Source organism: Phascolarctos cinereus, unplaced genomic scaffold (assembly GCF_003287225.1).
Source record: "Phascolarctos cinereus isolate Bilbo 61053 unplaced genomic scaffold, phaCin_HiC Scaffold_5;HRSCAF=322, whole genome shotgun sequence".
Classification (NCBI taxonomy): domain Eukaryota; kingdom Metazoa; phylum Chordata; class Mammalia; order Diprotodontia; family Phascolarctidae; genus Phascolarctos; species Phascolarctos cinereus.
The window spans coordinates 187,043,554-187,065,136 of record NW_027555958.1 but is presented as its reverse complement, the minus strand read 5'-3'; the positions used below and the strand labels follow the sequence as shown (position 1 = coordinate 187,065,136).

At 34.5% G+C, this 21,583-nt stretch overlaps 1 protein-coding gene across 1 annotated transcript in view; it reads right to left on the bottom strand.

Annotated features, from left to right (window-relative positions):
* Positions 1-21,583, bottom strand: part of ELOVL4 (ELOVL fatty acid elongase 4) — a 58,973-nt gene that overhangs the window by 35,443 nt on the left and 1,947 nt on the right. The window lies entirely within an intron of this gene.

Below are 21,583 nucleotides of genomic sequence, written 5' to 3'. Positions count from 1 at the left end.
TTTAATGAAATAAACTTAAAATTTTTTAAAGTTTAAATGAAATATAGCTCAAAGCTGAGCTTTAAAAATGATTTATTGTACTTCATATAACAGATAACACATACTTGGGCCATTTAAAGCAGTTTTAGGATATACATTCTTAACAGAATTTTTCAATATCTCAATCTCATAGCATTAAGAAAGAAAATGTCCTAAAGCTAAGTTTTGAATAAAAATTATGAATTAAATGTTTTACATTGTAAACCTCACAAATCGAAATTCGGTTACCATAGATTGTGGAATTTATATCTAAATATTAAGGAAATCCATGTAGGTGTCTCCTAAAAATGCTTTTGTGTGATAGACCAATTTAGATGTGAAAAGCTAATTAATCATAGATTTCTAATATTCTTATTTTGCACTGTTTCATAAATTATAGTTCTTCCATTTATTTAGATTTGATATAACATTTCTTAATGTTTTTTCTTTTACTTTTCTGCTAGCATTTGAATCTGTATAATACCAATTTGAATCTGTATGATACCAATCTTCACAAGTATTATATCATAATAAATGTATGGCTTCATATTCAGGGTATCTCAAAAGTGTTATTGCAGTTTTAAAGTCTTAAAGCTTAAAACTGCACTAAGGCATATAAACACATGTACACAATGCTCACATGCTGCCTTTGCTGTGATAAAAACAATTATTAAAAAATTCTTACAGATATACTCTATGACAGTGAATCTCTGAAGAAAGAATTATAGTTGACCCAAAGGTCAATAAAAAGATAGGTGGGGAGTGGAAGGGTATAAACTTCAACATATTACTAATGATGATATGTACTCAACAATTGTCATAAAATATTTTTGTAATAGCAAAAATCTGGCAACAAAGTAGGGGGTGCCTATAAATTCATTTCAATTTCCACAAACATTGACTATCTGAGGAGTATCTGAATAAATTGTAGTGTATAAATATAAAGTTTTCTCAAAAAAGGACAAATATGAGAATTTAAGGCTAATACAGGGTGAAAGTAAGCAAAAACAAAAGAACTATGCACATGACTAAAATAATGTAAGTGAAGGCAGCATTAAAAAGCATAGAAGATATGATCCCAAAAATGTAAGGAAATAGGCCAGTCATATTATAAGAGATAAGGAATGCACACTTCTTCATTCATATCCATGTAGCAAACTAGTAACAAACCCAGAAATAAAACCCTAATCCAGTCCTTTTCACATGCTTCTTCTACAGTAATAATAACTGATGTTGATACAACATTGAAGGGTTAACAAAGCATTTTTTCATACATTATATAATCAATTTCTCACAACTTGGTTCAGAGAAGATAAAGGATTTGCCCATGGTCACACGCATCTAGCATGAGAGGCAAGATTCAAACCCACTTGACTCTCAAATTACAATAGCTCCAACACTCCCCTGCCTCTATATTACTTAGATACTATGATATAGTCTGTTTTAAAGGAGGAGAAAATTCACATTAATTTCTTTATGACTGCCAAGTACTTTCACTGAAATTATGCTCAGTATTTTCTCAGATTATATTAATGATAGCTATTAGTCATGCTCCTTCAAGGGGAGTGCAAAGGAAAAGAGATGCAACAGTGCTGTAATGGATGAAACAACCTGGCGTCAGAATATTTGGGCTCAAATATACCATTGTTACTTTTAGCTATGTGATCATAAGCAAATCACTTAATTTCTCTATTCTTTAGTTTCTTCACCTGCAAAAAAAGGAATAACAGTTGATACATATAGCTCCTCTCTTGAACTACAGCACCACATCTTCAATCTTGATGTCCCATTAATAGTCCAATCTCAACATGTTGTAAAACTGAACTCATTCTGCCTACAAATATTTTTTTATCTCTGTTGAAGGCACCAGTACCCTCAGTCATTCAGATTTTTAACCTTAGAGCCAAATCTAGAATTCTTCCCTATTCTTCATACCCATAACTTCTAGCTATCACTGTTCTCTCCTTCATCAAACACTCGAGTTTCATCTTATTTGTTCTTTGCTTCACTCTTATCCTGTAGTGTTGTTCATGTATGCCTCCCCACTGAATGTAAGTTTACTGAAGAGAGACTTTTCCTTTTTTGTCTTTGTATTCCTAGTGCCTGGTCTGTTGTAGGTATTTAACTGGATTGAAGCTATAGTATTTCATTCAACTTAAATGAAATAGTGAAGATGAAGCTTTTTGTAAATCATAAAGCATTATGTAAATGTTATTCATTATTATAATTAGAAAGAGAAACATTACCTAAAAAGAAGGTATAATAAAAAATCTAGCCATTTGTTAATTCTCTCTAAATTTGAACAGTTACAAGTTGAAATATCAACCATTCATGACTTGCTTTATTAAAACATCTATGTCAGTAATTGCAAAATAAATGTTTCTACAAACAAACTAGATGTTACCACACATTTCTTTTTTATTTCTCAAAGGCTTGATTGTAATTTTTCTTCATTACTCTTTTTCCCCAAATACACAATTTGAAGACCTCTATAAATGAGTCATATTTAAGATGGATCTTGTAGACTCTAAGAAAACGAATGTGAGAAAGAAAAGTCATTCATCCTGAGTTAAACAAGAAAGTAGGAGTTAAAATCAAATTAGAAAGTAAATTGAGAATCCAGTTATATGAAGAAATCAAACTCTCATTCTTACCTCAATTGTTATACTGAGTGAATTCTGACAAAGGCCATGTTAGAAGATGAGCTAGAGAAAATGGCTCTGAGATCCCTAGTACCCTGTCCAGATATACCATAGAGGACCTTAAGAGCTAGCACTTGGAACCTCAAAGATCCAGGGCAGCCTAGTGACCCCGTGTGAGATGAAGCAAGGCTGACCTTTCCATCCAATCTAGGCAGAATCTGACCATGGTACAAAGTCCCAATTAAGGAATTGGGAGAGATGGAGTAAACCAAAGAAGATACTAATTACTATTGAAAATTATTATGGACCTAGAGTTCCCCAAAAAGAAAGAGACAACTACTTTGTAACAATTGCAAGCAGAGACTCAAAGGGGGAAAATGGATTTTCCACAATGACTTACATGACAACCTAGAAGAAAATAAAGCAGGGGATTAAAAAAAGGGAGTAAAAGTTCTGAATCAAAGAAATGGATGGAAAATAAATAGTTTAGGGGGAAAAGTGGTAAACCATACCCAAGAAACTGATTCTCTGAGAACTAGAACGGACCATACAAATCAATCATTCCATGACACATCAAGAAATATCTGAATAAAATCAAAAGGCTGAAAACTTAAAAAAGCAAGATATCTGATATCAAAAACAACTGATTCAGAGAATAGGTTAAGGAGAGATTTTTAAAGAATCACTGGACTCCCTGAAAAACATGATTTTTTTTTTTGTTTTAAGCCTGGAACTATATTTCAAGAAGTCATAAATGTGGGCAGTGAGATGATGCACTGGATAGAGCACTGGCCCTGGTATCAGGAGGGCCTGAGTTCAAATTTGGCCTCAGACACTTACTAGCTATGTGATCCTGGGCAAGTCACTTAACCTTGATTGCCTTCCCCCCCAAAAAAAAATAGAAATCATAAATAAAAACTGCCCAAATCTCTTTAAACCAAATGACAAAATAAAGACAGGAAGAATCTACCAACCATCTCTAGAAAAAAAAAAAGGAAAAGTCCTAGGAATGTCATAGCCAAAATCCCTACTTCCCAGATCAAAAAATAAAATATTGTAAACACTCAGAAAGAAACAGCTCAAGTTTCAATGAGCTATAATCAAGATGACATAACACCTGGCACCTTCACTAAAAATGAAAAGACATCTTAGAATACAAAATTCAAAAAGGCATGAGATTTAGGCTTACAAGCCAAAATAGCTCAGGCTGCAAAAATGAATATAATTCCAAAGGAGGGTGGAAGAGAAAACTTTGAAGTATTTCTGTTGAAAAGACAAAAGTTGAGTAGAAACTCTGATGATCAATATTACAATCAGATTGATTATATACTTTATAGACAAAGGTGGATAAAATCTATACAATCAGTTACAACACCTGGTATTGACTGTGGCTTAGAGCTTCTTATTGCAAAATTCAGACTTAAATTGAAAAAAGTAGGGAAAACCATTAGACCTTATTGGCATGGCCTAAATAATGTCCCTTATGAATATGAAGTAGAGGTGAAGGATAGATTTAAGGGACTAGATCTGGTAGATAGAGTGCCTGAAGAACTATTGACAGAGGTTCACTATTTTGTGCAGAAGACAGCAACAAAAACCATCCCAAAAGAAAAGAAAAGCAAGAAAGCAAAATGGCTGTCTGATGAGGTTTAACAAATAGCTGAGGAAAAAGGAAAGCAGAAGGGAAAGGAGAAAGGAAAAGATATAACCAAATGAATATAGAATTCCAGAGAATAACAAGGAGAGACAAGAAGGTTTTCTTAAACAAGTCATTCAAAGAAATAGAAGAAAACAATAGAATAGGAAAGACAAGGGATCTCTTGAAGAAAATTAGAGATATCAGGGGAATGTTTCATGCAAAAATTGGCATGATAAGAGACAACAATGGTAAGGACTTAACAGAAGCAGAAGAGATTAAAAAGAGGTGGTAAAAACACACAAAATAACAATACAAGAAAGATTTTAATATCACCAATAAACATAATGATATAGTGACTAATTTAAAGTCATACATCCTGGAGAATGAAGTCACATGGGCTTTAGGAAGCATTGCTAACAATAAGGCTAGTGGAAGTGATGGAATTTCAGCTGAGCTATTTAAAATCCTAAAAGATAATTCTGTTAAAGTACTGCACTAAATATGCCAGCAAATTTGGATAACTCAAGAGTGACCACTGCATTGGAAAAGATTGGTTTACATCCCAGTCCTAAAGAAGGACAACGCCAAAGAATGTTCAAATTACCAAACAATTGTGATCATTTCACATGCCAACAAGATTATTCCTAAGATTCTGCAAGCTAGGCTTTAGCAATGCGTGAAGCAAGAATCAGCAGAAGAGCAGGCTGGTTTTCAAAGAGGCAATTGCCAAATTGCCAGTATTCACTGGATTATGGAGAAAGCAAGGGAGATCCAGAAAAACATCTACTTCTGCTTCATTGACTACACTAAAACTTTTGACTGTGTGGATCACAATAAAATGTGACAAGTTCTCCAAGAGGTAGTAGAACCAGATCATCTTACTTGTCTCCTGAGGAACCTGTATGAGAATCAAGAAGCAAAATTTAGAACTGAACACAGAACAACTGATTGGTTTAAGATTGGGAAAGGAATATGACAGGGCTGTATATTGTCACCTTATTTATTTAACTTATGTGCAGAGTATATCATTTGAAATGCCAGGTTGGATGAATCAAAAGTCCTAATTGCTGGGAGAAATAAGAACAATCTCAGAAATGCAGAAGATACCACTCTGATAGTAGAAAGTGAAGAAGGATTAAGAAGCTTCTCGAAAGCAAAAGAGGAGAATGTAAAAGCTGGCTTGAAGCTTAAAATTTAAAAAAAAAAATCAAGATTATGGCAACTGGTCCCATCACTGCCTGGCAAATAGAGGGAGGAAAAATGGAAGTATCAGATTTTTATATTCTTTATTTTTTTTTAATTTTTTGGCTAGACAATGGGGTTAAGTGACTTGCCCAGGGTCACACAGCTAGTAAGCGTTATGTGTCTGAGACCAGATTTGAAATTAGGTCCTCCTGAATCCAGGGCCAGTGCTGTATGCACTGCGCCACCTAGCTTCCCCAGATTTTTATATTCTTAGGCTCAAAGATCACTGCAGACAGCAACTGCAGCCATGAAATTCAAAGATGCTTGCTCCTTGGAAGAAAAGCTATGGCAAATCTGCCCAGCATACTAAAAAGCAGAGATATCACTTTGCTGACAAAGGTCTATATAGTCAAAAGTATGGTTTTTCCAGTAGCAATGTATAGCTGTGACAGTTGGACTATAAGGAAAGCTTAGTGCCTCAGAAGTGACCTTTTCAAACTGTGGTGCTGGAGAAGACTTTTGAGAATCCTTTGGACACTAAGGAGATCAAATCAGCCTATACTTAAAGGAATTAATTCAGCCTACTCATTGGAAGGACAAATATTGAAGTTGAAGCTTAAATACTCTGGCCACATAATGAGAAGATAGGACTCATTGAAAAAGACCCTGATGTTGGGAAAGATTGAATGCAAAAGGAAAAGGGGATGGCAGAGCGTAAGATGGATGGACAGTGTCATGGAAGCAATGAATATGAACTTGGATAGACTTTGGGAGACTAGGGAATTTAAAAGAGCCTAGCATGCTATGGCCCATGGGGTCACAAACAACAGCAACAGGAACTTTGAAATATAAACACAAGAGTCAAAAGAAATCCAGAAAAAATTAATTTATTTGTGCTATTTTAAGAAGCTGTATGCTGATGCAATGCTAACATTCTAATAGGGGAATAAGAAACAAGCATCCCTTTCAAAGGGTATTAAAGGAGTTAAAAAGGTATTGAGGGAGTCAAGAAATGAAAATAGACATCATAGCGTTGGACTGGTTCTTCCCTGAATGTCTTAAGTAGTGTGGAAAGTAGGAAGAAAAGGTGAAACTTACTATTTCTCATAGTTTTGGTGCATGAGAAGAATATACAAACATGGAAGTAGGGGGAGTGGGCATCATTTTGATGTAGAAATTCATCAAACTTAATAGTAAAACCAGCAAGGTGGGGATGTGATTAAGAGACAGGATGATACCAGAAAGTAAATAGTCTCAATCAAAACAAACTTTATGATCCTGAAGTCAGGCTAAAAATGGGGAGGGGAGGGGCAGCTAGGTGGTGCAGTGGATAGAGCACCGGCCCTGAAGTCAGGAGAACCTGAGTTCAAATCTGGCCTCAGACCAAACACTTGACACTTACTAGTTGTGTGACCCTGGGTAAATCACTTAACCCCAATTGCCTAAAAGCAAACAAGCAAACAAAAAAATGGGGAGGGGGGAGGAGAAGGAAAGAAATGAACTCTATTGGGAAATAGCTAAACAATTTTGTCTCATAAATGTAATGGAAAATTGTTGCCCAGTATGAAACAACAAAAGAAATGAATTTGGAGAATCCTGGTTTGTATGAACTGATGCAGAATGAATTGAGCAGAAGCAGGAGGTAATTTCTAATAGTACAACAAAATTGTAAATATTAGTGTTAGAGGAGAGAGGAAGTTACCAATAGTGATTTTTTAAAAAAAAGGAAAATGATTAAAACATTTTTAAATACACAGAACAGAACTGGAAAAAATGAGAAGAAAATACAGATAAGCAGGGCAGCTTTGAAAGTAATCTGTGGAATTTATTATATCCCTTTTTAAAAAAGCATTAAGTATGAAATACAGATTCATGATTTCATATACAATCCTCTTCTTATGTTCTGCTGTGTGTTGGGGAAATTTTTAAAAATAAATATCATGTAACAGTACTTTGAAATTTGCAAAGCATCTTTATGTCGTCTCATATGACACTCACAACAACTCTGTGAGGCAGGTGCTATTACTATCCTCATTTTCCAGATGAGGAAATTGAGGCTGAGAGAGGTTAAAAGACTTAGGGTCACACATCTAAGTAAATATCTAAGGTAAGATCTGAACTGAATAATAATATAATGACTAGCATATATAGAGTATCAACTATGTACCAGGCAGTATGCTAAGCACTTTACAAATATTATCTTATTTGATCTTCCCAACAATCCTGGGAGGTAGGTAGTATTATTATGCCCATATTAAAGTTGGGAAAACTGAAAGAAACCAGAGAATAAGTGACTTGCCCAAGCTGACAAAGATAATAAGTTCCCAAGACCAGATTAGAACACAGGTTTTTGTTTTTTTTTTTCCTTGACTTCAGGCTAAGAGCTCTGTTCACTGCACCACCTACCTCCATTTGGAAATGCTCATGGAAGGAGGAGGTTTTATTTAAGTTCAAGATTTTTAAAAATTGAATTTTAAAAATAGTTAGAGGAAATGTTATGGTTAACTTTCATTTTACTTTTTGTGGCTTAACAGAATTTAAAAGTGCTGCAAATTCTTTCTTTGACTGATACCATGGAGTTTCGCTATTTTTTTTTGTTTTTATTGTTTTGTTTTATTAAGTGACTTGCCCAGGGTCACACAGCTAGTAAGTGTCAAGTGTTTGGTCTGAGGCTGGATTTGAACTCAGGTCCTCCTGACTTCAGGGCTGGTGCTCTATCCACTGTGCCACCTAGCTGCCCTCCAGTTTTACTATTTTTCTAAATCAGAGATCCTCAAAAACTTAAGTCATGTTTGGAATCATAAAATTAAAAATTATCCAAATCAGTAGATTCTCTCAAGTACATATTTTAAATTTTCTTTCAGATAAAGGATTAATATATCATAGATTAAATTTTTAAGTATCTGGAGATTGTAAAATCACAACTTAACAGAAGTAGAAAAGATTAAGAAGAGATGGCAAAAAATACATAGAAGAACTATATAAGAAAGAGTTTAATATCACTGATAACCATGCTGGTGTGGTTACTGATCTAAAGCCATACAAAACTAATTAATATTCATCTATGCCAGAAAACTAGAGAAAGAAAAATGAGAGAGGCATTATATTATAGGAACTGCATCTGAAGCTTGTTGGTAGAATACACAAATGGACAAAATATAATTTATTTTTATTCCTATATAAGTCACTCTAGTATAAGTTAAGATGGCTGTTAATAGGATTCTTTTGTTTCAATTGATAGAGGAATGGCAAAATTGGAAAGTGGATGCAGATTGTTTCAGAAGTATGGAACTACTGGAGTGGGCATTTGGAGTAACCCTTCCTACTCTGTGTTCTTGGTTATAAATAATAGAATGCATGGATAGAGCACTGGCCCTGAGTTCAAATCCAGCCTCAGACATATAACACTTACTAGCTGTGTGACCCTGGGCAAGTCACTTAACCCCATTTCCTAGTCCCCTCTCCCCCCAAAAAAACCCAACAGTAAATAATAGAATTTTACATTTTCAGATGAATAAAAATAGAAAGTGACCCAAAGAGGCAAAGGAAAGACATAAGGTGTTAATCTCAATGATTTTCATGCAAGAAGTGGCACCCCCCACAAATGAGTTATCATGAAGAGCCTGTATGACTAGGAAAGGAGGTGATCAGGTAGAAAGAATGAGAATTACAAGAGAAATCTAAGTATTGAACATGCATCCCCCAAATATTTACATAACTAAAAGACCTCCAATATAGTTATAAATCTTCCATAGAATCCCACTTCAGCCTTTCACCATGGCAAAAAAAAAAAGTAACACTGAGTTCTCAAGGAGTTAGCACTAAAGTACAAGCTTTCGCATGTCCTGCCACAAAGGAAGGCTTCAAATATAAGTACAGCATTGGACTATACATCTATTGTTTGAGTACCAACTTAAGTAGAAAAGGCTTTTCACCAGTCTGGTCCCAGGGTAATGAAAATTTAGGCCATAGAAATTCTCCAAGACCGTATAGTAACTCATAGAAAGGTCACAATCTGCCATTCATGGAGAGGGTACCCGCACTGGTGAAGTCATAGACCCTTCTAGTACTCAAGTACTACTAAATTACATCTGATACACTTGTTCAGGGAACTAAATATATTTTAGCAAATGACAGAATAATGTTTGTATCTAAAATGATTTAAATATTGCTGACAATTGTGGAAAGATATGTTCGCTTTTCTGTATCTACTATATAAAAACATAACATTTGCCAAATTGGGTCACATCTATCACCTAAACTAAAGCCTGTCTTTCACAGATATCTTGATTCTAATTTAACATTATCACAATCTACTTGTGATAAAAATATAGGTTCAAATTTGTCAAAATCGTATTTTCTAAAACATAAGTGGTTCTAATACATATTTTCAGTTATTTGGCTTTTTTGTTATGAGTGCCATACATTTTAAATAATTTATTTTAAAAAATAAATTTAGATGATACTTGATAGTTTAACTAAAGAACTCGAGTAAAATCCCTAATGTTTAATTTAAAGCTACTAATTTATCATAGATTAAATTATATAGAAAAAACCTTCCCCTATAATATTTGATGTTAAAAATTGGATTCCACTGTGCTTGTTGGGAGGGAAAAAAGCTTAGACAGATATGATTCTTCATTTCAATTTTAAAAGTAAGAACAGATAATCTAGATCATATTTTATAATGTGAATTTTAACTACTAAAATGTAATTTAATTATTAAACTTCAAAGGAAATCTAAGAACAAATTGATGGATTAAAAAAATTCATAAAACAAAAAAACTTATGTAATTGATAAACTTTTCATTAAATCTATTTTTGAAGGCACTACATTTAAGATTAATTTTTAATGAGACATTTCACATTTATAATAATTAATGCTAATGATTTTCTATTTCATAAAAAAAATTTCCTCGTAATTAGCCGTTCACTTCTCAAAAAAAATGCTTATTCATCTGGGAAATATTTCCCAGTATTAATAGCTAAGGTTACTAATCTCAGGATGAACGTACTTAAAGTAGTAATTCAGCAATCACATCTCCCCAATTAGAGTCACTTTCATAAATATGTTTAGTAGCTATATTTTAGGAAGTAACCTTATGTAACTTGTAATCTACATGTTATTTATGATACCACTATTTTTTCTAACACTGTTAGATTATTCAGAAAAAAATTCCAAGGGTACATAACAGCACTAGAGCACCTTGAAAAATGCTATATACAGCACTATACTCAGCAAGTATGCAAATATTTGTTGAAAAAAATAAAATAGGTAGGGCTTATTTTTCTTTTCATTTATCTGTTTTAAATCACTTTGCTATTGACTGGTACCTTTAAAAGGAGATGCAGAAAATGAAAAACAAAATGAAACAAAGGACTTAGAGTTTTAAACTTATACAGGACTTTATAAGTTGTCCAGTCCAATTCTGTACCCTACCCTCAGCATATAAGAAATCTGAGGCCCAGGCAGAGTAAGTGACGATATGGAGAAATAATTAGCAAACAGCAGATCCAATGCTCAAACCCTGGTCTTCTGCCTCCAAAGCCAGCGTTATTTCCACTGTCCTATACTGCCTTTACCAGTCACTTTTGTCATTTGTCAAACAGCTCTGGAAAATGCTTGGTAAAAGATTTAAACATGTCAATGAAAATGAGATTTTACTACACGCTGGAAAGAGATTCCGTGGATACAAAGACTGATTTTCTGTAGCAGTGACTGCACGTTTAGTTTCTTGTTTGTTTTAAGTTTACAGCACACAACTAGTTGTTTTGTTTCTCTTCACACACACTTGTTCATCCAATGGTGGCTTTGGATGCTTTCCTTTGTTTGTTTGTTTGTTTTTTTCTGAAATAAGAGTCCAAGGACTGAAAGACCAGAGAGTACTAAGTGGCTAATAAAACTAAGAGGATAGAAAGATCCTTTCAATTGGTTGTGGTTGGAGAAGGCTTTATTGAAGAAGTAGAATTTCTTCTGAGAATTAAAGGATGGGTAATATTTTTATTGGCATGGAGAAAAGAAAAAGGCAACCCTGAATAGATGGAACAGCATTCATAAAAACAAAGAGTTATCAATGAGCATTTAGCTAAAGTGAAAAGTTCAAGTAGAGCACTGCTAAGTGTTGTCCACGAGTCTCTGTAGCATGAATTTTTAACAATTGCATTTGCTAATAGATCCAAGCCCATACAAGCATGAAGCATGGTAACAGTAAATTACAGAGTAATTTATAATACAGAGTTGGAGCTTTTGTAAGCTAGTACACATAAACTAGATGGTCAGTGAGACCTAAACAATTGTAGTTAAGTAGGTTTTTTTAAAAAAAAAAGTTGCTAAAAATCTCAAGCAAACTGCAGTCCAGAGTTGGACGAGTCACATGTGGCCCAGAGGCTACATATTAGTTACCCCTTTGGATTTAGGGAGAGTAAAGGAAGTTAAGGTTGGGAAAGTATATCAATAACAGATTATGGAGGGCTTTAAACGTACTTTTTAAGCTCACCTTCACACACATACCCCTTTTGTTTATATAGGAAAATGTTTTAAAATCCAAATGCCAAAATATTGTGCTTTGTCACCATATTTAGGGGAAGAAAAATTCACAATTATTTCATGGCTTCAAAGTTTGCAAACATTTTACTCACAATAATCCAATAAGGTGGGTCATATAACTATCATTATCCCTATTTTATAGGTATGGAAACTGAGAGGTTTGACTGAGATTCTCACTGAGGTCCCCTGTTTCCAAATTCAGGATTCTTTTACTTCAACACTTAAGGGGAAAAATATGAAAAGTTAAGACTACCCCTTTATAAATTCTTTTAGATTCTTTATATAAGAATGTGATAGACTAACAGTGAAGGAAAAAAAGTCATTTGACAAAGTAGGCATATGTGTGTATGTATGTATGTATGTATGTATACATATATGCACATATATGTATAGATCCTTTTCACTTCCTAAATATCATGTGTCTTAATCAGTACAAACAAATCAATAAATAACTGCTATTTATTTTTAAAGTCATTACCATTTGACAATTTTTTCCATTTTTATTCTATTATTTCTAACAGAAAATGTTAAGAATAAAAATGAATTTCAAAGGACATGATCATAATGTCACACAAGTTTCAAAAGCCTATATCTAATTTAGTAGATTTAATAATTTGTATATTCTAAAATTTTATTAGTACACAGCATGCCAGAATCTCTCCTATAAACAACATTCTGACATTAAGTTTAGCCCTAATTCTGACAACCCACTAATATACTGTCTAAATACAATAATATTTAACTATTTGCTTAGCAGAATCTCATGAGTAGAGAATTAAGCAAGCCAAGACAGTATTTCCTAGCCATGTCCCTGACCAAGCCACCTCCACTCTAGCTGCTCTTTTCAATCTTTTTCCAGAGGACCCACCAGGTTAGCCTTGTGTTCTTGGACTCTGAGAAGTGAGCTTTTATCTTATCTTGTCTGGAACCAGGATTTTAATATCCTGGCCATTTCAGGAATATGATGCCACATGTCACCTTTTCCCCCTTCAAGCTGCCCTTTATTTGTTGTCTTCCTCCACAAGAATATCAATTCCTTGAAAGCAGGGACTGCCTTGCTTGCTTTTATTTGGATTTCCAGTGCTTGGCACATATGAATGCCTAATAAATTTTGTCATCATTTATTCATTCATTTATACTAAGAGCATGGTCTCTAGGCCCCAAGTCCCTGCTATCAAGTAGAGGTAATGAGGGAGGATGAATTCTAACACAACAGTAAAAGAAAAATGGCAGGTACCTCAATAAAGTATCTGAGTGGAGAAGACTCCAAAGAAATCAGTGTGTTTGCCTAGACATTTTTATATGTCACCATCTGGCATTACGTATGTATGCGTGTATGTATGTATGTGTGTGTGTGATTACTGACTTGATCTAGAAAAGCATAGGCAATCCCTAATTTGAGAACATGTCTAAAAATTTCCTTTTAAGACTGCTTGTGGGGCAGCGAGGGGACACAGTGGATAGTGTACCAGCCCTGGAGTCAGGAGGAACTGAGTTCAAATCCAGTCTCAGACACATGATACTTACTAGCTGTGGGACCCTGGACAAGTCACTTAACCCCAATTGCCTCACCAAAAAAAAAATTTTAAAAAGATTGCTTGGAATTCTCCTAGAGATATGTCAAAAATCATTATTTGTTTCCTAAGTTGTCCCATAAAACCCATTTTACCCATAATACTGATAGCCCCACTTCTTACTTTATTGAAAAGATTAAATCAACTTTCTTCTAAATTCATCTTTATCTCTGATACTTAGCAAGTTACTAAGACTCCCTGGGCCTCAATATTTTCATCTGTAAAGGGAAAGAGTTTGACTAGACAAAGTTTGAGGTCCTTTTCTGCTTTAAAGCTATGATCCTGTGGATAATCATCTCATTCATTGCCATCGCTTTACTTCTGTGCAAAGGAGTCTCTTTCTGATCTCATGTTTCCAAGTGTCTACTGGATATCTTGCCCTTTCAAATTCAACTTATACAAAACTGAATCTGCCCCTCCTTCAACCTCTCTGTTTTCATTGATGGGATCATAAACTTCCCTGTGATCTAAGCTCTCACTTTTTCCCCATTTTCAACCCAGTCACTGCCTCCTCCCCTGGTCCCAACTTATAATATCTAATCTCTTGCCAAGTTCTGGAATTTCTGTCTTTCCATTCATTCCCTCTTTTCCATTTCCACTGAAACTACCCTAGCTAGCACCTCATACACTCTATGACAAACTATTGTAAAAATCTCAGTAAATGGTCTTCTTACGTCCAGTCATTTCATCTTTGATTCATCCTTCACATTGCTGCCTGAATAATTTCCATAATGAATTGCTGCCTGACCTTGTCACTCAAAAACTTTCAGTTTTTCCCTACTGTCTACTAAATAAATTATAAACTCCTGGCCCTGGTATTCAACATCCAAATCCAGCTTTATTTTATATTATTTTCTTTAAGGTACTCTACATTACAATTTAACTCTCCACCTTCCCCAATTTTATTTTGTCCTTTGGTCCTGTGCCTTTGTTCGTAGCATCTACCATATCTTTAAATTAATTCTCCATTTCTATCTATTGAAATCCTTACATTTCTTCAAAGGCCCAACTCAAGTTTCTCTGATCAATGAACCTTTAGAATACTCCCCCTCTCTCCCAGCCAAAAAAAATGATCTTTCCCTCTTCAAAATATCTCCACACTAGCCCTCCCTATCATACTTTTCATACTCCCTCTCTGATCACAGCTATTTTCAATGTATCTCTCCCCTAAAACATACATACACACACACACACACACACACACACACACACACACACACACACACACAACCTCTATAATCTCATGGAGGGTAGAATCTGGGTCATATCAATTTTTGCATCCTCATTATCTAGCAATTTGCTTTGCACATAGAATATCTTTGATAGATATGCATTCAGCAATCATTTTAACTCAACAAATAGCTACACTGAAAGTTTTACCTATTCTGGACTTCCTTCACTAGGACACGTACAAAAATTGGAACAATACAGAGAAGATTATATTATTTTTCTAGTCCACAATGGATAAACAGTCAAAGTACAAGAACAAAAAGTTTCCAAAAAAGGAAAAAGAAATTGTTAACAATCATTTGTGGAAATGTTTGATTTCACTCAAAATCAAATAAATCAAGTCATCTTTCACCTACTAATGTACACCCATCAAATCATCCTAAATAATGAAAAACAATGAAACTCAAAGCTGGCAAGATTGCACTCATTCATTGTTGATGAAATTGAAACCTTATAGAATCTTTCCAGATAGCAATCTGAAAGTCCACAGGAATAGTCACAAAATAATCATACCATTTTATACAATAATTCTGTTACTGAGAATATACATGGATGCTCTATTGTTTGGTTGTAAAGCCTTTGAAAATCTATCTCCAAGCCTACTTTTCCAAGCACCCTGAACATTACTCTCCCCTATATATTCTATATTCCAGCAAAACTGACCAATTTGCTGTTCCCCTGTACATGACATTCTGTCTTCAGGGCCCATGTCTAGAATGCACTCCCTTTTTACCTCTGACTCACAAAATTCCCCACTTCCTTCAAAGTTCAGCACCATAAAGTTTAGTACCATAACGTACCAGCTCAAGAAACATATTTGATCTTTTCCTATCCCCTCAGTCACTTAATAGTTAATCCTCCCACGCCAGGGAAATAATTTTCTATATGTTTGTTTTTCCGCAATATAATGTAGGCTATTTGAGGTCCAAATTGTTTCATTTTTGTCTTTGTAACACTAGCACCTAGCATAGTGCCTGGCATAGGAGGCACTTTGTAAATTCATCTTGGGGAACTAGGTGACGTAATAGATAGAGTACCAGGCCTGGAGTCAGGAAGACTCATCCTGAGTTCAAATCTGGCCTCACATGCCTACTAGCTGCGTGATCCTGGGCAATTCATTTAACCCTGTTTTGCCTCAGTTTCCTATCTGTAAAATGAGCTAGAGAAGGAAATAGCAAACCACTCCACTGTCTCTGCCAAGAAAACTCCAAATGTGTCACAAAGAATAGGATATGACTGAAACAACTGAACAATAGTGTCTTGTATATTGCTGTGTTATCAGAAACAGTAATATAAAAGAGCTAACTCAAAAATAAATGTAACAGGCAGACTTCAGAAAAACCTGGAAAGACTTGTATGATCTGATGCTGAGTGAAGCGAACAGAACCAGAAGAATATTGTACACAGTAACAGCCACGTTGTTTGATGACTAATATTGATAGACTTAAACCTTCTCAGCAATACAAGGATCTGAGACATCTCCAAAGGCCTCATGACGGAAAATGCTATCCACATCCAAAGAAAGAACTGTGGAGTTTGAATGCAGATCAAATCATACTATTTGCTATTTTTTTTCTTCTGTTGTGTTTTGTTTACTCTTTCTGGTAGTTCCCCCTATTGGTTCTAATTCTTACTTACAACATCACTAATGTGAAAATATGTTTAATAGGAATGTATATGTATAGCCTACATCAGATTGCACACTGTCTTGGAGAGGGAGGGGAAGAAAAATTTAAAACTCAAAAGCTTATGGAAGGGCAGCTGGGTGATGCAGTGGATAGAGCACCTGCTGTGGAGTCAGGAGGATCTGAGTTCAAATCCAACCTCAGATAACTCGACATTTACTAGCTGGGCAGGTCACTTGACCCCATTGCCTAGCCAAAAAAAAAAGCTTATGGAAGTGAAGGTTGATAAATCAAAACTAATTAATTAAAAAAATAAATGTAACAGCAAAAAAACAAACCAGAAGCACTTCAGATATCAAATAACAGTAATGGTTAAAGTGTGGTACATAAATATAATAAAATGATCTAATATAAGCAACCATGCACAAAGGCAGAGAATACAAAGAAATCTAGAAAGACCATTATGAAACAATGCAAAGGGAAAAAATGATCCAGAAGAATGTAGCATACACAATCATACAAAAAGTGTTTGTGAATAAATGGTGATAAAGACTTAAGACAGTGGGGTTATTAAAGTGGTATTATTCTTTCTGCATTGAAATTAACATAGTTGCTAATCCAATCATTCAAACAAGAATTTACAAAGTACCTACTACATGTCAGGCTCTGTGTTAAGTGCTGAGGCTATAAGCATGAAAAATAAAACATTCCCTACTCAAAAGGAGCTTATTTTCTAATGGAGGAGACAATAAACACACACATACAGCACAAATATAAAATGAATCAATAAAATACATACTAAATACTCAAATACAAGGTGGTTTGGGAAGGATAGCAGTAGCATTTGGGTAGACTAGGAAAGGGTCCATGTAGAAGATGGTTCTTAAAGTATGTCTTGAAAGAAGAAAAGGATTTTATGGAGGGGGTGGTAAGGAGGGAATGAATGTATTCCATACATAGGGGATGGCCAGTGCAAAGGGATGGCTACAGAAGATGGAGTGTCATGTGTGAACAACATATAGAAAGCAAGCTGAACTAACCTGCAGAGTATTAGAGGAGGAGTAATATCTAATGAAGCTGGAAAGATAGTTTGAGGCAAGATTATTAAAGCCTTTGAAAGCTAAACAGAGAAATTTATATTTGATCCTAGGGACAACAGGAAGTCATTGGAGTAGATTGAATAGAAGTCACAGGACCAGATCAACAATTAAGAAAAATTACTTTGACAACAGTATTCAAGACTGACTACAAAGGTGAAAGACTTGGGAGAAGTAAGACCAATTAGGAGAATGTTGCAATAATCTAGGTCAGAGAAGATGAGAGTTGGAACTAAGATGGTAGCTATGTGAGTGGTAAGAAGGGGTCACAAGTGAGACGTGTGGAGGTAGAAATGACAAGATTTGACATCAGAATGGATTTGTGGGGTGAAAGAAAGTGAGGAGTTAAGAGTAACACCAATGGGAAATTTTGTAAGAAGAGAGGGTTAAGAAGGAGGTGGGGAGCTAATGAGTTCAATTATGGGCATGCTGAGCCTGAGAAGTCTGTGAATCATCTGCATACAAATGGGAGCTGATGAAGTTGCTGAGATAGCGTGCTTGGCAGAAGAGGGCCTTGGACAGAACCTTGGGAAACACCTACACTTAGGGGGCATCATATGAATGATTAGCCAGCAAAAAAAGATTGAAGAACATAAATATAGTTGTTTATATTCATGTTTAATGTTAAGTTTCTGATAAAATATTTAATAAAAAAAATCCTGTCTACTCTTAAAGGCCAAACTCAAAATTTTCTCACCTTCCTATTTGAAGTACTGCATGATCCCACAGGTATGTAAGGCACTGCCTTCAAACTCTGAATGTAGCAATCATTGTCACTCAGAGAACAGCATATGGTAATTTGGGTAACACTTTTTTGCTATTCAAGAAGGATTGTCCATGTCATAGAATTGGGACAGTTATTTGCACATACAGAATGTTTGCTAGGACAAAACAATCTGGTGATGATAGTAATAATAACTCATGTTTATATAGCAATTTTAGGTTTACAAAGAACTTCCTCTACAATCCCCTTACAAGCTAATTGGCAAAATGATGATTATCCCAATTTAATTGATGAATATGGTTAAATTATTTTTCCAGAACCAGAGCCAGGAGTCAATGAGGTCATCTGACTACAAAATCATTACTCTTACCACTAGAGAACACTACTCTCGTTACAGTCAGTGTGGCCAGCCTTAAAATCTTTTGTTGTACAAATTACAGTTTATATGAAAAGTAGTATATCATAATGCTAGTTAATAATTTAAATTTTAAACATACATGAACTTTTTAAGTTTTTATAGAAAGATGGCTTTCAAAAGGTATATTTCTAGGAAATTAATTGAACAGAAAAAACCATAAGATTTAAAAAGTCAACATATACTATATTCTAAAGTTTCTATATACACAGTTCCTAGAAGAGACTTGCTTTCAAGAAGTATTTTAGATATGATCTGTTAATAGATAAAATATTTTTTATGCTGAAAATGCCAATTTTCTTTAGGACAGAATTTCTTAGCTAGGAAGAAATCTTCTACTCCTGGTACTTAAGAAAGAAAGAGGATGGAACTTAAGTGTAAGTAGAAATTTGAGAAAGATTTGGAAATCCTGGTATGGAAAGTCTTATAAGGATGAATAAAGGGAGATTTTTAAAAATACAAATTATGCCAAAGAGTATTAAATTTAAAGTACTTCAATGCCATGGAGACTACATTGGATACCTGGATTTTTCTAAAAGTAGTTCAAATTATTTTTTCTCTCATACATTTCTTCTAACATCTTTATTCTTAAAACCTTTCATTCCAACCACTTTTATTATCTCCAAATTGCTAACTCACCAATTTTTTTCAAACTACCCCCCCATCCAACATTTGGCTTTCCTTTTGACCCTCTCTAGAACTCAATGAAGTTATGCCCAGAACTGATCTTCTTGGAATAGGAACAATGTGAATGGAACTAGCAGGAGAGTAGAGCCTAGGTTAAATGGGGGATGGGGAGATAAGTGATGAAGGATTAGAAATAGGAGATTAAAAAAAATTATATGAGGCCACATATATTCCATATATTCTTCTGGCTGGACCTGGAAAATGCCTTTCTTAGTACAGGAGGGTAGAATGGAATCCATCTATTAGGAAAGTATATCCCTAAGTATCTACTTCAATTCAGAAACCTCATCTTGATTACTGGTGGGTAATTGATTCCAGGAAGTAAGCATGTCTCAGGTTTTGTAAGTAGATAGCCTAAGCATCAGGGAGTACCTTCACCTCCTATTAGATAAGAAAGAATGAAAATCCCACCATATATTCCAACAGAGGATTATCACTTTTAAGGTGTAGGCAATGGTTACATATAAGAAAGAACAGCCTTATGCATAATATTTACGGTAGAGGATGCCTTCAATGAAAGTCATTTGTACAGAAAACATGTAGTCTCTGTACAAACTTAACTAGGCAGATAACCTAGACCAGGTGCTCTTAAGCTTTTTTTGTGTCATGGACCCCATGTTAGAATAAATGAAACCAATTCCATTGCAATAGAATTATCAAAATTTTTTTTGTTTAAAAAAACAAGTTCAGAGACCACAGGTTAAGGATCCTAGACTAGATTTTCCCTATGCTCCCCATCCTACCTTTTTTCCTACCAGCCCAAAGTGTCTAGACAAGAATCCAGAGTTAGAAAACACCTTAAAGACCTTCTAGTTTAACTTGGCCAAGATTGGCCTTTTTAATAACCCCAAATTGTGGGTAATCTAGCCTTCTCTTGAAGAACATTAGTTAGTAGAAATCCACTAGTTCCTCAGGCAGTTCTATGACTGAAAAGGGGAAGAAAGATGAAGCCAAACATACAGGTGTGGCTGTTGTAGATATTAGGACTTGAGGAGTGCCCTGTATACCTGGTTAATTCACAACTCCCAAATATGCAAAGCACAAATTATTGCATTACTTGCTAAAGAACATGCCATGAACAATATTGCACAACTGTATATGAGAACCTGATGTAATCTACATAAGGGCAGTAGTAAGGCAACAATGGAGGTTTTAAATATTTTCCCACTTCCCCTAAGCATAGTATGAGGTCAGCGCAGTAAAGTGCTATATTAAAAATACATCTAAAAGAAAACTAAATCATTTCATCAAAATACTGCTTTTTTAAAAAAAAATATCTAATACTGAAAATGGTAAAAATGAATTCAATGAAAATTATCCGGGGGGGGAATAGAACTAAATACAACTAACAAATGAGTAAGTTTTTACAACAGTAAAATGTTTTAAACTTGTAATTGAACATTAAAACCTATATAAAAAATACTTTTCTTCTAAAATAGTCATAGTAGAATGAATATCAGTGTCCTTTTATTTATCTAGTTTCACAGAAATAGTACCCATCATGAATGTTCTGTACAAATCTCCTATATCACATCCAGTTTATTATACTACTTGTCTTGCAACTGTCATTTTCTCTGCCTCTACAAATAGGTTGCAGAAATATCTTAATGTAAAAAACCAAATGACAAGGTAAAGCTTACATCTCCCCTATTGCCTAACATAGCACTTTGCATTTAATGAGTATTTAATTGAAATCATGTAATTTTTCTCAATGTATTAATGATATTGTACTATAAAAATACTATGAAACCTTGAAGACTTCAAAAAAACAGATTTTTAAAAGAAATTTTAAGAAAGCTTTTGAAATTTAATATTTTAAAACATTTTAGATATGATTCATGAAAGAGATCATTACAGATGCCAGTGTAAAATTACCACTTTTTTCTTTCAATGAAGTGTAAATTACAAATATGACAGTTATGAGAAAGCAACAACACAGCTAGGAAAAGTTTGATGATGTGGTCAGTTAGTCTCTGTGTGGATGTATTTGGTGAAGTGTCAGCAAAAAGAGATAACCCTTCAAGATTTCTTCTTTCTCACTGCACATTCCTGCACTGCAGTGCTCATAGAAATCAACAATCAATTCAACAACATTTACCATAGAAAAGTCTTCAGAAAATAACAATCCTTAAAGCTGACAGTCTAAATGGGCTGTTTTCTTTTTCTTTTCTACTTATACTGGCATAGACTAACTAGAAGA